Below are 18,336 nucleotides of genomic sequence, written 5' to 3' on the forward strand. Positions count from 1 at the left end.
TAGTCCACTGTTCAGCTAAAAAATGGAAACAACAGTGAAGTTGTTCCAGATTTTTGTTTATAAGAATTTTATGAGCATAAAAATTCTTTTCAAACTGATGCCCATCTCCTGATTTTCTTAAGAAGTACTTCCGTGTCTTTTAAAATAAATAATTGACATTCCAATTCAGAGGGCTGGATAGAGTTGAGCCATTATGGAGTTTGTATGTACTGGCTCATTACTGTGATCAAAATTCTGCCATTAATTTTCCTGTAAGTTTAGAGCCAATAATGCAAGGTTCCAAATAATTATAATTATGCTGCTAAGTCACTTCAGTCGTGTCCGACTCTGTGTGACCCCAGAGACTGCAGCCCACCCGGCTCTGCTGTCCCGGGGACTCTCCAGGCAAGAACACTGGAGTGGGTTGCCATTTCCTTCTCCAAAGTGAAGTCGCTCAGTTGTGTCCAACTCCTAGCGACCCCATGGACCGCAGCCCACCAGGCTCCTCTGTCCATGGGATTTTCCAGGCAAGAGTACTGGAGTGGAGTGCCATTGCCTTCTCCAAATTATAATTATAGCCCGAGTTAAAGAGCTTAAGCCCTAGACTTCTACTTACTGAGTTTCTACTACTAGAGTTCTTGAAAGGTAACATATAAATATAAGATCTTGAAGACTGACTTGCCAGGCCAATAGCAGCAGGTAAATATAAGCAGCCATAGTATAAGCATAGATGAATGAATATGGATTAGAAAGCAGTGCAAGAGGAAGGGTCAAAGCTAAATTATGCATGATCTTGCGTATGGTCAGGAATCCACAAGAAGGGAGATCTCAGGACAGAAGCATGAATTGACTAATAGAAATCCAGGATGAACTCTATGCAGTTTTGGAGGAGAATAGTCTGGGGCAGAAAAATAGAGGTGAAGTTGGAGTGTAATCAGAAGTTAACTGCTGGTAAAGCTAGATCAAAATATAGGCATGGTTGTTATAGGTCAGCAAAGCTTGGAAGCAGATTCTGAGAAGGCAGATAGAACACGTAACATAAAGGGATAATTGGTTAACTCCACTGAGCTCTATCCCTGTTTCAATGGGAATGTATGAGATTGAGGGTGAGAATCAAGGCTGTCATTTCTTTCAGTATTACCATCATCAGCATTGTTGTCACTGCTGTCACCAGAATCCCCGCTATTTATCGGTGGCTTCTTTACATTCCAGGAACTTAGAATTTACATGCATTGTTTAATTCTTTTAACAGTTATGTCCTCTTAATCTGGGGCTTCCCAGGTGGTGCTCGTGGTAAAGAACCTGCCTGCCAAAGCAGGAGATATAAGAGACGTGGAGTTTGATTCCCATATTGGGACGATCCTCTGGAGAAGGGCACAGCCATCCACTCCAATATTCTTATCTGGAGAATCCCATGGACAGAGGAGCCTGGCAGGCTACAGTACATGGGGTCACAAAGGGTTGGACACAACTGAAGCAACTTAGCACACATTCTTAATTTTATTTCATTTTCATATTAACAACAACAGCAAAACAACTAATGCTCAGAAAAGTTAGATCCCTGCTCAAAGGCATATGGGGAGTAAATAAAGAAAGCTAGCATTCAAGATCTACTCTAGAATCTGGGTTTTTAAAAAGCAGACTCTTTGTCTCCAAGGACAGAGGAGCCTGGTGGGCTACAGTCCATGGGGTCACAAAGAGCTGGACACGACAGAGCGACTAACACACTTTCTGTCTCTAATAGCATCTCTTTCCCATTAATATGAGAATGGACAATATGCAGTGGGAGCTGCAAAGAATCTTATCTTACCCTTTTCTCAGGTTAGTCATGGAGTGTGATTTATAGATGAAGGGGTAGAATTTCAGGGAAAGAACTGACCCACTATAACAGCCAAACAGAGCTTGTCCTGTTTATTAGATATTATAGCCACACACTTGTATCTATAGTCTGAGACTGTGTATGTGGAGACGAGGAAGTATTTTTAACTATGTCTCAGGCTCGGAGAGTGGAACTGGCAGGGTCCTCAGAGATTTCCTAGCCCAACTCTCTTGCTCTATTAGATGACCTCCAAACTTAATTCCATTGGCAAACAGAAGCCTCTGCCAGCCTTTCCTAACTCCAAAGCCCATAGGCCTAGAGAGTTTCTCTTTCTTAGGAGATCCATGACATTTTCCCCTGTGGCTATATGAGCACTGGTTGTATTTTGTTAGGCGTTATTGTTCACAGTTCTCTCTTTTCTCATCATTATTGGGGCTGCAAGCGATCCAAGGTCAGAAGTTCTGTTCTAATTCTTTTTTTTCTCAATACCTATTACCTAATACAGAGGGAGTGTAGTTACCAAAATGTATTGAATTGAATTTCATATATGACTAAGTGCCAAAATGTTAAGCAATTTGCTGAAGTCACAGGTAGATAGCAAGACCAGGAAAGATTTCTCCTGCTCATAATTTATACTACAGAACTGTGGCCCTCAGCTGGTGTAAGTGTTAGTCTCTTTCTCTTTTTATGATGTATGTAAGGGGGTGTTACTTTCTAACCATGCTCCTCTGAGCACACTGTAATCACTCTCAGGTAATTTTTCAGGGTTGTTTGTTTGTTTATTTATTTATTTTTTGCTGTGTGAGTACCTACAGAGTGAGGATGGAATTTTAAAAATTTACTTTGCACAGTATCAGCCCAAAAGCTACTTTATTGCCTTTTTTCTTTGATGAAAAGATCCGAATGCTAATTCATAAGGAGCTAAGTTGATTTCCATACAATCTTGTAGGGAACGGGTGACAAAATTAAACAAATTTGAATCTATGTAGGAGTTTTAGTGTGTTTCTGTTTTTTAGCTCTAACAACATTGAACCATCCCCTGCATAGTCTTAGAATTTAACACAAATATATTATAAATATAAATTATATAAATACAAATGCTTAAAAGCAACAACAACAACAACAATATCCACAGCCAAACCAAAAGGACCGTTTGTGTGTGTACCTAGTTTTATGTATGCTTTGTGAGTCTGGAGAAAAATGTGAAAGATCACTCTCAATTGTCTGCCTTGGAAGCAGAGTGGTGGGATTGAAGGGAATTTTAGTTGGAGATTATTGCATTTTCATTCATTTTTGTGTGGCTTCCCACAAAAATTAATAAACATTTTAAGAATTCTGAGTGACTGAACTTAACATCTGAAAACATTATTTTCACTCAGGACCATCTATTCAGCTTCCTTATTGTAAGGAAGAGATGAGTTAGCTACCACAAGTAAATGAGATTTGTTGTATTAATTAGTGAGCCATGACTGCATAGGACCCAGGGACAGGAGAACAAGCTAGCTTTTCTGGGAACTTTACCCAGAGGGTGAACTCTGCATTCATGAAGACTTTGGGAACTTCAGAAAAACCACCTGAGATTGACTCTTGTGCTCACTTGTTAGCACCTCACAGCCATGTTCCCTGTGGTGCCTTCCATAACTGTCCCACTACCAACTGACAAATTCTCTGATTTTCTCAGTTAAAATTCCTGAGAGGGAGAAAGAACTGATTGGCCAAGATCATCTCTTGGTGTCATACCTTAGAAAACATTGTTCTCCTTTCTAGTGTAAGTGAAGTACAAAGCTGTCTTTCTATCAGATGCCTATACACCTGGTACAACCTGTTGCCTGGGAGGTGGACTCATGTTGTAAAAGTCACGTGGATTTGGGAGGGTCAGTTCAGTTCAGTCGCTCAGTTGTGTCCGACTCTTTGCGACCCCATGGACTGCAGCATGCCAGGCTTCCCTGTCCATCACCAACTCCCAGAATTTACTCATGTCCATCGAGTTGGTGATGCCATCCAACCATCTCATCCTCTGTCCCCTTCTCCTCCTGCCTTCAATCTTTCCCAGCATCAGGGTCTTTTCAAGTGTGTCAGTTTTTCACATCAGGTGGCCAAAGTATTGGAGTTTCAGCTTCAACATCAGTCCTTCCAACGAATATTCAAGACTGATTTCCTTTAGAATGGACTGGTTGGATCTCCTTGGAGACCAAAGGGCTCTCAAGAGTCTTCTCCAACACCACAGTTCAATTTTTCTCCAACACCACAGTTCTTCAGTGCTCAGCTTTCTTTATGATCCAACTCTCACATCCATACATGACTACTGGAAAAACCATAGCTTTGACTAGATAGACCTTTGTTGGCAGAGTAATGTCTCTGCTTTTTAATATGATGTCTAGGTTGGTCATAACTTTTCTTCCAAGGAGCAAACATCTTTTAATTTTGTGGCTGCAATCACCATCTGCAGTGATTTTGGAGCCCCCCCAAAAAAGTCTGTCACTGTTTCCATTGTTTCCCCATCTATTTGCCATGAAGTGATGGGACTCGATGTCATGATCTTAGTTTTCTGCGTGTTGAGTTTTAAGCCAACTTTTTCACTCTCCTCTTTCACTTTCATCAAGAGGCTTTAGTTGTTCTTTGCTTTCTGCCATAAGGGTGGTGTCATCTGCATATCTGAAGTTATTGATATTTCTCCCGGCAATCTTGATTCCAGCTTGTGCTTCATCCAGCCCAACATTTCTCAAGAGGGATAGGGAAGTCCTTGACTGTCACTGGCTTTTGGTAAGCCCATTCAATATTTATTTTTCTTGCCAGTTTTAACCTCTACAGAGGAATATTATTATGCGTGTGTCTCACTTATTATTTCTAGGACCATCGTTATTTCTTAGCTGCATTTCTTGCTGAACTCTCATTATATCCTACTGAGGTTGCTTTTGTGTAAGTGTGTAACCATCACTAGAATGCACATTGGCTAAAGCATGGGCTTGTGACTGCTTAATGTGGTCTCCCAGGCATCCAACTAGCCAGCAAAAGGTCTTCAGCAAGTATTATTGAAATGAATCCCAGACAACCATGAAATTCTTTGAATTTGTTAAAGCACAGCAGAGTTCCATTTCCAGGAGCCCGAGTCCCTTCCAGTGCTCATCTCTAGCTGATATTTGTATTAGTAATTCTGCAACACACCCTGGGGCCTAGCAGGTCTTCAGGGTGTTGGCATGATTTCGGGTATCTTGGAAATGTTTATGAAAAGATGGCAGTGTTGAACAAGGTGGGGCTGGGCAAGGATGAGTGAGGTGGGAGGCTGGGTAACTTGGGACTGATTGTGTAACATGAAAGACAACTCACCCGTCTGAAAATGTAAAGTAATAAGGAGGCGATGCAGATCTTATCTGTTTCTATCTCTGATGTGGAAAGCTCAGAAACAGCTGTCAAACCCTGCCTAGGTCCCCTCCATACACTGCCTTTGATACAAATCCTAAGGGGGTGATACCTACACAATCACAGCCTTGCTCCACATTGCACAATAAGCCTGCTATGACCTTGGACTCTCAGGCCTGTTCTGAGGGCGATGTACAGAGACACTGGAGCTGTCAGAGAAGCCCTTTTCTCTCTGAATAATTTTTAGGACACTTTTAAATGTCACCTATCAAAGCATAGCTCCTTCCCATGGTACCTAGCTTGGGAAAGTATTTTTCAGGGTGTGAAGGGTGGGTGGCATGACATGAGTGTAAAATCACAGGCTGCCTAAGGGTCAAGACTCCCCTTTGCCCCCAACCCCTAGTTATGCCAGACCAGCAAATCTGTTCTCTAGCCTGGGAGAAACATGTCAATGGCATGAAACAGTACAGAGCTTACATCTGTTTTAGCCAGAGAAATATAGAGCCAGTTCATAGTATCTTAAGCCAATGACATTCCAGAAATCCTCCTCAGGGTCCATTTAACCTATATCCCCCTCTTATAGATAGGAGAATAAAGAGGTTGGGGTATAAATAAAAAGATATGATTATTTTTAAAGATTATATGAAGTTTACTGCCAAGTAGTGGTGTTTGGAGATAGTGACCTAGATATTTTAAAAGAGAATTTACAACTTCTTTGTCTCAGCACTCTAGACAAATAAGGCAAAAGTATTACACTAGCATCAATGTTTATTTTTTTCTCAATAGCTTTGTGGTAAGGAACATAAGCATTGGTGTCATAAAAAATTAGATTTGAATCCAAACTTGAATACTTACTAGCTGTGGGGTCTTGGCTGAGTTAGTCCCTTGAGAGCCTGAGTCTTCTCATATGTAACAGGGATATTCAAGTCTCCCTGGCCTGTTTCTTGGGAGGATAAGTACATTGAAGTGAAGTACTGGGGACAGTCCTTGGCATAGTGATTGCCCAACACATAGTAGTTTAGAGTAAAATTCTGTTTGGAATGTATCTTCCTAACTAGGGCCTGCTTATCTTCCTTCTCAGTCTTATCCAGGCTTTTACAGAGCTTTTGATTGATGGGAACCTACAGAGAAACACTGAGCCAGCGCTTGCTTCCTAGTGGAAACTAGATACCAGCATTGGCAGATGATCTAGGAAAACAGTGAGGTCTTACTGAAATACTGCTTTTGAACCCCTCATGGCTGGTGTCAGTGCCTCATTGTAAAATATGAAATTACCCACTCTCTTTGCCTCAGTTTAGGATGACTTAACAGATACACCCACATGTATGTCAGGCTTGGAGCTACATGTTACCACATGCCCTGTGTACCATTATAAAGAACTTTCTTTTTTTGCCATTTGAATTTGTCTTAAGTTACTTTAAGTGTTTATTGATATTGGTGTTATGACTTTATTTATCAGCTTTATGAAGTTGTGGCTTCTGTTTCTTAGTTTCACAACTTTGAACTTTTAATTGTCCAATTTTAAGCACCAACTTAGATCATTTCCAATCTTGAATTAATTAACTGGCTCTTAGTCTCTAAATTTCCTAGTATATAGATCAAGGTCTTTAAATGTGAGATGATGCATATTACTAACAACTACCTTATGTCTTTTTAATTTACTTTTTAATGGAGGATAATTGCTTTACAGAATTTTGTTGTTTTCTCTCAAACTTCAACATGAATCAGTCAGGTATACATATATCCCCTCCTTTTTGAAACTCCCTCCATATCCCTCCCCATCTATCAACCCCTCTAGGTTGATACAGAGCCCCTGTTTGAATTTCCTGAGCCATACAGCAAATTCCCATTGGCTATCTATTTTACGTATGGTAATTTAAGTTTCCATGTTACTCTTTCCATACATCTGACGCTCTCCTCCCGTCTCCCCATGTCCATAAGTCTATTCTCTATGTCTGTTTCTCCATTGCTACCCTATAAATAAATTCTTCAGAACCATTTTTCTAGGTTCTGTATATGTGTTAGAATACAATATGTATCTTTCTCTTTCTGACTCACTTCTGCAGCACTATTTACAATAGCTACAACATGGAAGCAACCTAGATGCCCATCAACAACTACCTTATTTTTATGAGGGTTTGCATGGCATGGTATCATGGTTAAGAGCACAAACACTGGAGCAGACTGTTCAGGTTCTATTCCGGAACTATCATTCACTATGTATGTGATCTAAGACAAGTTACTTAACCCTTCTGGACCTCAAGTTCCTCATCTTCATAGAATGCTTATATGGATTAAATGAGTTTGTGTATGTAAAGCACTAATAACAGTCCCTGCATCACAAGCACTATAGAAGTGTTAACCGTTGTCATTATTGTTATGCATGTGAAATAGACTGGTCCCTCTTTTCTGGGGAAGAGCACTAATCAAACTGTAATCATTATCCTGCTAGTATTCAGGTCTAGAACTTCCAAGAGGATTGTGTGATGGATCCCCCTGAAGGCAAGTAAGACTGGAGGTTAGAGCGGAGAACAGGGGAATCTTATACCCAGACCTGTGGGTTTGCTGGATACAAGGCCGCATCACATGCTGAAATGTCACTGGAATGCTGGAGAAAAGGATTCACACAAGTCACAAAAACAAGCTTGATGCATGATATATAAGCCTGTTGTGGGAAAGCTGATGGAGGTGAGAAGAGTAATATGCATTGTACCAGAGACTCATAGGATGACAACAGGGGCTAGGCCTAGGAAAATTTGTGATGTGGCATGGGTGAGTTGGCTATACTGAAACAAGAAGGATCAGAGCAGTTATGATGAACTACACATTCTTTCCCCTAATAGGTTAAATTTGACATTTTCCTTAGCTAACTTGTTAGAAAGTTTTGGCACATTCCTGGGCTGGATGAAGCTCAGGCTGGAATCAAGATTTCTGGGAGAAATATCAATAACCTCAGATATGCAGATGACACCACCCTTATGGCAGAAAGTGAAGAAGAGCTAAAGAGCCTCTTGATGAAAGTGAAAGAAGAGAGTGAAAAAGTTGGCTTAAAGCTCAACATTCAGAAAACTAAGATCATGGCATCCAGTCCCATCACTTCATGGCAAATAGATGGGCAAACAATGGAAATAGTAGCTGACTTTATTTTTGGAGGCTCTAAAATCACTGCAGATAGTGACTGCAGCCACGAAATTAAAAGGTGCTTACTCCTTGGAAGGAAAGTTATGAGCAACCAAGACAGCATATTAAAAAGCAGAGACATTACTTTTCAACAAATGTCCATCTAGTCAAGGTTATGGTTTTTCCAGTAGTCATGTATGGATGTGAGAGCTGGACTATAAAGAAAGCAGAGTTGATGCTTTTTGAACTGTGGTGTTGGAGAAGACTCTTGAGAGTCCCTTGGACTGCAAGGAGATCCAACAAGTCCATCCTAAAGGAATTCAGTCCTGAATATTCATTGGAAGGACTGATGTTGAAGTTGAAACTCCAATACTTTGGCTACCTGATGCAAAGAGCTGACTCATTGGTAAAGACTGATGCTGGAAAAGACTGAAGACGGGAGAAGGGGATGACAGAGGATGAGATGGTTGGATGGCATCACTGACTCAATGGACATGAGTTTGAGTAAACTCTAGGAGTTGGTGATAGACAGAGAGGCCTGGTGTGCTGCAGTCCATGGGGTCACAAGAGTTGAACACAACTGAGCAACTGAACTGAACTGAACTGAATGTATTCCTGAGACAGGAAACAGTTTCCCTTAGCTATTGTTATGACCAGGTAAATCAGGTTCTAATTTGGTCATGATGTTCATTGGGGCTGGGGGGCATCTACGACTTCTTCAAACAATAGCTTAGCAGTTGTAGATATGGACAATTTTAAATCATATTTTCTAATACTTGGAAAATAATAAATAGCTCTTAATTCATGGAAATAATAGATTTAAGAAATGACACAAAAATTTATTTCTTGCCCATGCTACTAAAATTTAATGCATACTTTGTGCTGAGTATTATAGCTGTTTGTGTCTGTCATTTCATTTGTCCTTGGATCAACCCAGTAAAAATAAAAGAAAATAAATATGGTAACATATTATTTGGAGAAGGCAATGGCACCCCACTCTAGTACTCTTGCCTGGAAAATCCCATGGACGGAGGAGCCTGGTAGGCTGCAGTCCATGGGGTCGCTAAGGGTCGGACATGACTGAGTGACTTCACTTTCACTTTTCACTTTCATGCATTGCAGAAGGAAATGGCAACCTACTCCAGTGTTCTTGCCTGGAGAATCCCAGGGACAGGGGAGCCGGGTGGGCTGCTGTCTATGGGGTCGCACAGAGTCGGACACGACTGAAGTGACTTAGCAGCAGCAGCAGCAGCAACATATTATTAGGTTTATTTTTTCATATGATCGATGTACTGCTCAGAGAGATTATATTATTTGCTGTATGATACCATAAACTGACTTAGGCTACAGGTAAGTAGAATGCAGGAATTAAGTCAGTAGGAACAATTAGAAGGCTACGGTCACAGTCTAGATTAGACATAACGGAGGCTTAGACCTAGGTGGAAATGCTGGAGTTGGCATATTGTCAGATCCTGGATACAGTTGAAGGTATAATATCTGACAGAATGAATGTGGGTAAGGATAGAAGCCAAAGAGTCAAGGAGGAAATGAAGTTTGTTGGCCTGAGGCAAGCAGACAGTTGAAATTGCCACAAACAAACTGTGAAAGGCTGAAGGGGAAGCAGGTTTAGAAAGTGAGAACAAGAGTTCAGTTTTGGACCTGTTAAGTTTGAGATATTGTAGTGAACATCCAAATGGAGATGTCAGGTAAATAGTTTGAAATTCAGGACAGACCTCTTTGGAGATAGAAACGTAGTATTCTGGCCCATAGATTTAAAAAAAAAAATAGAAGTATAGTTGATTTACAATCTCATGTTAGTTTCAGATGTGTAGCAAATTGATTCAGTTATATATACATATGTGTGTGTGTGTGTATGTATATATATTTTTTCAGGTTCTCTTCTATTCTAGGTTATTACACGCTACTGAATATAGTTCCCTGCACTATATAGTAGGTCTTTGTTGTTTATCTAGTCTTTAAGTAGCAGTGTGTTCATCCCAAACTCCTAATTTATCCATAATTTTGTTGTCCATGTCTGTCAGTCTGTTCCTGTTATGTAAATAAATTCATTTGTGCCATTTTTAAGATTATACATACAAGTGATATCATATGATATTTGCCTTTCCCTGTCTGACTTACTTCACTTAGTATGATAATCTCTAGATCCATCCATGTTTCTGCACATGGCATTATTCATTCTTTTCTATGGCTGAGTAATAGATATTTTTAAAGATACAAGTCTTAAGATATTATCTTAAGCATTAATGTAAATACAAGAAAAAAGAAGACCAAAGTCTTTGGTGGGCCATACCTCTTACAAATTGGGAAGGAAGAGGCAGTGTTAGCAAAGGACAATGAGAAAACACATCCAGTGGAACAGGGGGGAAGAAAAGGATTGTGGTGGCCTGGAAGCCAAGTGCAAAAATGCATTAAAGAGAAGAGAGGGGTTCTTCACTGTTGGTTCAGTGGTAAAGAATCCACTTTGCAGGATTAAGTGGATTAACACTGACTAAGCTGGCATGCCACAACTAGAGATCCCACATGCTGCAACTGAAACCCAAAGCAACCAAACAAATAAATAAATATTTTAAAAAAGTTTAAGAGAAGGGAGGGATTCAGTTGTGTCCAAATGCTGATATCTATCAAGATGAAGGGTGATAGCTGACCATTTAGACTTAACAACATAGGGTTCATTAGTGATCTTGAAAGGAACTATTTGATAACGTGAGTTTGCATGAATCTTTGGGGAAGCAAGGCAGTTTGGAGTAGATTTAAGAGACGTGTGTGCATGCTAAGTTGCTTTGGTTGTGTCCAACTCTTTGCAATGCCAAGGACTGGTACCCACCAGGCTCCTCTGTCCATGGGATTCTCCAGGTAAGAATACTGGAGTGGGTTTGCCATTTCCTTCTCCAGGGTTCTTCCCGACCCAGGATTGAACCAACATCTCTTATGTCTCCTGCATTGGCAGACAGGTTCTTTACCTCTAGTGCTGCCTGAGAAGTCCATATTTAAGAGACAATGGGAAGAAAATATTTGGAGGCACCAAGGGTTGGGGGGAGAGATATAGTTCTGGAAATATCAAGCCGTATATTTTCATAGACAAGGGAGGGTGCATATGAGAGCTGGAGTTTGACCCTGATATTCTATCCTAAGGCTTTCACAGATTGGACCTGTATATTCATTTTCCCTGTCTTCTAACCATCCTTGAAGACATCAGTCTTTAGTTGCATGCTGTTTCACTATTCTATCCTAAATGGAGATGTTGTGTTGTAAGTTGGCCATGTTTTGGTGAAAGGGTGACTGTAGATCTTGATCTGACAGAAAGGTGACAACTAGTCTACTATCAAGTTTTCTTTGAGTGACGTGGGAGTAAAAATTACTTCTCTAGAGAATAGAGTCTAACTGGCCATTAAAATAAGGTTGAGTGTTGTTCTATGACCTATGAGGTTATTATCAGAATATGGAGTTTGCTGTCAGGGCTTTGAAGGATCAGAAGAATAAAAATTAGTGGAAAAGAATCTGAGAAAAGAAAAGAGGCATTTAAAACTTTTACGTTTAATTCTGCTCCCCAAAATAATAAATAAAGAGCTGGATGGTAGGCAACATATAGATACAGATCTGTATAGTGTTAGTTGCTCAGTCACGTCCGACTCGCAACTTCATGGACTGTAGCCTGCTGGGCTCCTGTGTCCATGGAATTCTCCAGGCAAGAATACTGAATGGGTAGCCATTTCTTTCTCCAAGGGATCTTCCCAATCCAGGGATTGAACCCAGGTCTCCTGCATTACAGGCAGATTTTTTACCATCTGAGTCACTAGGGAAGTCCATATATCTTTGTGTGTATATATATATGTATGTGTGCGTGTGTGTGTATGTGTGTGTGTATGTATGTTAAGGGATGAGTAGACACTCTCCAGGAAGGCAGTCATTGGGTTTGAGGATTTGACTATCTTTGTCAATATAGTTAGTGACTCATAGGCCATTAATGGGCCACTTTAGTAATTTCAGATGAAAACCACTCTTTTTTTTTTTTTTTTTTTCATTAAACAAATTTAAATTCAGGGAAGTGTTGCCCTATGTGTTTAGAGGGTCTCCAACAGATTACAATCTCTTTGGAAGAAAGACCAGGGTTTTTTTTCTGCCCTTTTATTAGTTCTAATTTACCTATTTAGGACTTCTGAATGTATTATACTTTGAGTCAACATTTTCGATCAGTCCTCTCAACATGTGATGAGTGGTAGGAGGTGGGGCAGATGGACAAAATCTGTGGCAACTGAACTGGTAATCTGATAATGGGGAACAGCTGGACAGAGATCCTTGATTGTTGTCTTGATGGTTATCAGGGAGTACCACAGGTGATTCTTAAGATTTTATTTTATTTCTTAAAATTTTATCTTGAGGATTAGTCATTGCCAAGTCTCTACATGAGGAGATTTCTCATCAAGACTGAAAGAGAGAAAGAAAAGAAAAAGAAATAAGAAGACTGAAAGAATATATGAAACGAATCGCCAGTCCAGGTTCGATGCATGACACAGGATGCTTGGGGCTGGTGCACTGGGATGACCCAGAGGGATGGTATGGGGAGGGAGGTGGGAGAGGGCTTCAGAAATACGTGTACACCTGTGGCGGATTCATGTTGATGTATGGCAAAACCAATACAATCTTGTAAAGTAATTAGCCTTCAATTAAAATAAATTAATTTATATTAAAAAAATAAATAAACATTAAAAATATAAATAAAAAAATAAAACTCTTATACATTATGTACCTTATGTTGTGGTCAAGGTCATATTCTTGGGTCCTTTTGTGGCTTGCTTATCAGAACAATTAGCATTTATGAACCAATCCAGCTTTATGATACTTTTTTATTCTAAAGAAAGTAATTATTATATAATGTGATAAATAAATGAAAAATTAATTTCATTTAGAAGCTGTTAGTTTTTACTTCCATCTCCAGGGTTTCACTGGTTTAATCAACAAATACTGAACTACTGAAAGAAAACCCCTAAACCCTTAATGGTTATCTACATTGTATACAATATGAGTGCTATGTTGTTTGTGCTTTTTAAAACCAATTTTTTCAATTTTTACCACCACAAACAATGATGTACTGAATGGCATCATAAACATAATTTTTAATTTATAGGAATCATTTATATTTTACAGGTATTAATCCTTTGTTATATGCCTTTTAAATACTGTCTTTGAGGCTTTCCCCCCACTCTTGAGTTTTCTTGTATTTTTATATCTTATGTGTAGCATAGACTAATCTCTGGTACAAACAACATCACAGATATCCAAGCTAGGATTACCACTGAAATTTACAGAACAGTCATATAATACACATTCATAACAAACAATCAGTTAGTACATAACTCTATCTCTCTGTCTTAATACCAGTTATTTGCCTAACATTCTTTATTGCATCAGTGGTATAATTTGAAGTCTTCTCTCAATTTATTTAAAACAACTTTAAGAAAAGTCTGTCTATTAATCCTAAGAGGGACATGTCTAGTTCTTGGAAATGGTGTGAAAAATGATTTGTAACAGAGTTTGAAGCTCTTAGAGAATGTGCCTTTAGAAACCAAAAAAAGTGGTGTTATGAATTCAAACATTAATGCTATTTTTATTTTACTATGTTAATTTCTTTAATGTTCAACACCATTTCTCATGTCACTATCTTAGTTTATATTGAAGCCTTCCATTTTTATTTTCAATCTTACATACTTAAATTTCTGGAATGAAAATCTATAAAGGGCGGCCTTCACTGAGTTACACTCATCCTCCCATCATTGTACAACTCATTCACTTCTCGATGAAGAAGTATATGAACTTTAGCATTTTTAAATAGTCATAAAATTCTGTCAGAAGCCAAAGTGTATGTCGGTAACATGGTCAGAACACTTTATATAGAAAATCTTTGGGTTGGTAGAGTGATGAGTTCACAGAAGCAGAACACTAGTAGAGATAATACTCAACATCCTATCTTCCCCTTATACTTACTCCAAATGGCGTTAAAACTAGGAGCAGAGTTTGGGTCATTTATTTTACGAAACAAACTTCCCAGGAAGAAAGAACTAGAGGGTGAGGGAGGAATAAGGGACCAGCAGGATGATGACATTTTCCTTCTCTTACTCTCTTAGGGGTTTGAGGGCAATGCAACCCACTCTGGTATTCTTGCCTGGAGAATCCCATGGACAGAAGAGCCTGGTGGGCTACAGCCCGTAAGGGTGTACAGAGTCAGACACAGCTGAAGCAACTTAGCACTCAGACACTATTAGCTTATTTTGGGCTTCCCTGGTACCTCAGATGGTAAAGAATCTGCCTCAGTGGGAGATCCCAGTTCGATCCCTGGATCAGTAGGATATCCTGGAAAAGGGAATGGGCAATGCTGATCTGCCATGTGTGTTCTTATATTTGTGGTCTCCTCCCTTGCACTAAATTTTACAACATTTCCTAAATGAAACAAAAGTCTATTGTGTGAGTGGTCTTTTTTTCCCCCCAAGCTAAAAGCGCAGCTGGAATGCTGAATTGATATCTGAGGAAGTTGCATCGCTCCACCTAAGACCAATTTGCACCTAATTTCATTAAGCCTTTGCATCAAGTACTATGGCAATGTTTCCTTTCCCTTTCACCTTAGTAAGAAATCCACAATATAATTTGGGATGACATTGAAGTCTTTTAGGCTACATTTTACAATCTTTTAGAAAGTGGTAGCCATATAACTAAATCTGACCACTGAGATGGGGGAAAAAAAAAATTATTGAGTGAGGCTTCCAGGAAGTTTCAGAGAAAATTAGGGCAAACTTTTGTACTTATACTGTCTGTAATTCATTTATATTGGCTAGTATGTGGATGAGATAGATGGAGCTCCAGCAGTCATTCTAGATTATCAGTGAACCTGGAATTCACATACTGAGATGCCTGAATAGAACCCAAACCTGTATCTCTGCGGACTGCAGAGATACCAATTGACTCTGGACTGCCTAGTTCCAGAGTTCTTTTATGTGAGGAGGAAATAACCTATACTCTGTGCAAGTTATTCTTAGGTTTTCTTTTATGTGTAATTTTCTTCTTTTATTATTGCAAACCAGAAACACAGTAGCCACAAGATAGAAATCTATAAAGTTGGTTCAGGAGGTGCTACAGTTTTCCCTTTAATGGTAGATATATAAAATATAGTCTCCTGAGTATATGTATTATTACCTTACTAAGAAAACTGATTTCATGCCTTAACACCAAATATGAAAGAGTTGGCTTTTAGAATTGAGATTTTAATTTGTAACCCTACTTTCTGGGTACCTGGAGATCTTAGTTATATTCTGATTACCTTTGGAATATCTGCTGCTACTGCTAAGTCGCTTCAGTTGTGTCCAACTCTGTGCGACCCCATAGACGGCAGCCCGCCAGGCTCCCCTGTCCTAGGGATTCTCCAGGCAAGAACACTGGAGTGGTTGCCATTTCCTCCTCCAATGCATGAAAGTGAAAAGTGAAAGTGAAGTCGCTCAGTTGTGTCCGACTCCTAGCGACCCCATGGACCACAGCCTACCAGGCTCCTCCATCCATGGGATTTTCCAGGCAAGAGTACTGGAGTGGGGTGCCATTGCCTTCTCCATTGGAATATCTAGGACAACCAATAACAATATACTTTCCACATTAATCTTCTCTCATTTCTCTTATCTAATTTCCATGGGCAGTGCTGTCCAAGAGTACACCTTCAGTCAATAATTCAGTTGTTATTCACTTTTGACGCTGGCCAGGTCACTAGCCACTGAAGAACTTAGCAATCCCTTGCCTCCTAGGTAGTATAAAAACTAAGTGACACAAAAAATGGGGGTTGTATATGTATATAACTGGAGACAGTGGCACACAACCCATCTAACAATCAGAGGCACAGCATTCTCTGTGTCCTGTGTGTGTTACAGATAGAATAGTATCCAACCCTGAGGGAACTGCCTATCACCAATGCAGAGTACACGAGGACCTGGACGGGTCACTGCTGAATGCACATTGAACACCTAGGAATACTGCTGGGCAATTGTCTCAGCGATGCCTTAGCTCTACTAGTGTGTAATCTTTGTACATTTTAACATATTTTGCTTCCTTTTGCATTTTCACATTGGCAACCTAAAGTTTAAAAAAGTTCTCCAGAGTTTAGCATGGAGAATGAAAGTAAAACAAAAGCTAGTGTTGAACTGGAGAAAGAATAAAATGAACTTCTTGCCCTTAAAATGACTGATGGACTGTTAAATTGCTCCATGTAGATGGCGTGCATGCACATGTGTGTGTGTGTCTGTGTGTGCATTTTATCATTGTCTTCCCATTTGTATCTGAAGGTGTTTTTTCAGTTTTCTCTTCTGTATATGCCTTGCTTTTTTTCTACTTTTCTCTCAATTATCTTTTCATTAAGTTTGGATTTTATTTATATATATGAATTATTGTTTCAAAGTCTTTTCCTCTAAATTCCTCCCTCTTTTTGTGTTAACAGTTGCTGATCTTGTTTTTGCCTATCTCCTTCATATCATCTTTCTGTTCATAACATGTATCTTCATCACATCTTTCAGAGAACTGAAGTGCAATATATGTAATGGTGTGTTTTCTCTACCTGAAAACAAACAAAAGGTGATTTTTTTCAGTTCAAAATAACTGTCTGAACATATTACCTCTAATTCCTAAGTTTTAATAAAATAATGTACAAAAAATATAAAAATAACATTTTTAAGGATCTTGGAAAAGCTTGGTGGGGTGTTGTTCTCAGGCTGAAACAATTGAGGGATTTCTGTGAGAAAATAAGCAGATGGAACCAGCTCCAAAATATACAGGTTTTTTGTTTGTTTTGCTTGTTTTAGTAGAACTGTAAAGTAATCCAGGGTGAGAGAAAGTGTAGACAGGAAAAGGAGGCCATACAGAGTTTGCTGTTTAACAGCTTCATCTATACCACCTGCTTAGATTAGCTGTTTTCACTATTTGTCGGGTATAAACAGAGGTACACATCACTTGCCAAGTACATTTGGTATTCCTGATACAAGAAGTTCCAAGATTGAGTACAGAGGTCTATCAAACCAGGACAGTTTTCTGCTGCATTTACAGCTGTTAGGAGGAAAGAGAAATTGATACTCTAAGAGCAATTACCAATACTTGGTAAAGAAAATCTAAATTTATGTACTCTCTTTCATGTCTCCTATGAGCACACAACCCAGTTTCTTACAATTAGAATCTTGATTTGCTGTAGTAGAAGAGATGTTTTCACTTGAACTTAGGACATAAATATAATTTCCTAATGCACAAATAAATTGAGAAAAGCTAAGAGCATGAAAGAAGACCTCTACATGCAACAAAGAGAATAAAAATATTAAGGGACACTGTTCGTGATGGGAACAAATAGATAAATTAATACCTATCAAATTATTACCCCTAAGTAAATGTTTGAAGATATGATGAAATGTATCAATTCTACTTAAAAATGACAAAACAGTAACACCAACTATACCATCAGATTGCTATTTAAGGAAGTTCTCATAATTCATGAAATTTAAAGACAAAATCATTGATTTAAAACAAGATATAATAGATAAACTGAATGGACACGGTCAGTATATAATTGGTGAAATGGAAACAGAACCAAGAAATTACTCTAGAATATAATGCAAATGTGAAAGAGAAGATACAAAAGAAACATTATGTGACATAGAAAACAGGTATAGAAGTTTCATCATGAATCAAAAAGGCATTTCAAAAGATATAAAGGAGAGCAATATATGAAAATAGAAGAAAATATTCTTGAACTGAGACAGACTTTCCTTGAAATTTAAAGAAATTGTTGGATGTCAATAATGAAGAAAGCCCAGATTCTCCCTGGTGAGATTTCAAAATACCAGTGATAGAAAATTCTAAACTTCTAGAGAACAAAGTTCTAGTTCACTGTAAAGAATAGTCCTCAGACTGGCATCAGTTCTCACCTATAGCACAGATGGTAAAAGACAAGGAAAGATTGTCTTCAAGTTCTGAGAGAATATAATGTAGAACATAGATTTCTCTTTATATTAAGTTAAACTAAC

Source organism: Bos indicus, chromosome 2, assembly GCF_029378745.1.
Source record: "Bos indicus isolate NIAB-ARS_2022 breed Sahiwal x Tharparkar chromosome 2, NIAB-ARS_B.indTharparkar_mat_pri_1.0, whole genome shotgun sequence".
NCBI lineage: Eukaryota > Metazoa > Chordata > Mammalia > Artiodactyla > Bovidae > Bos > Bos indicus.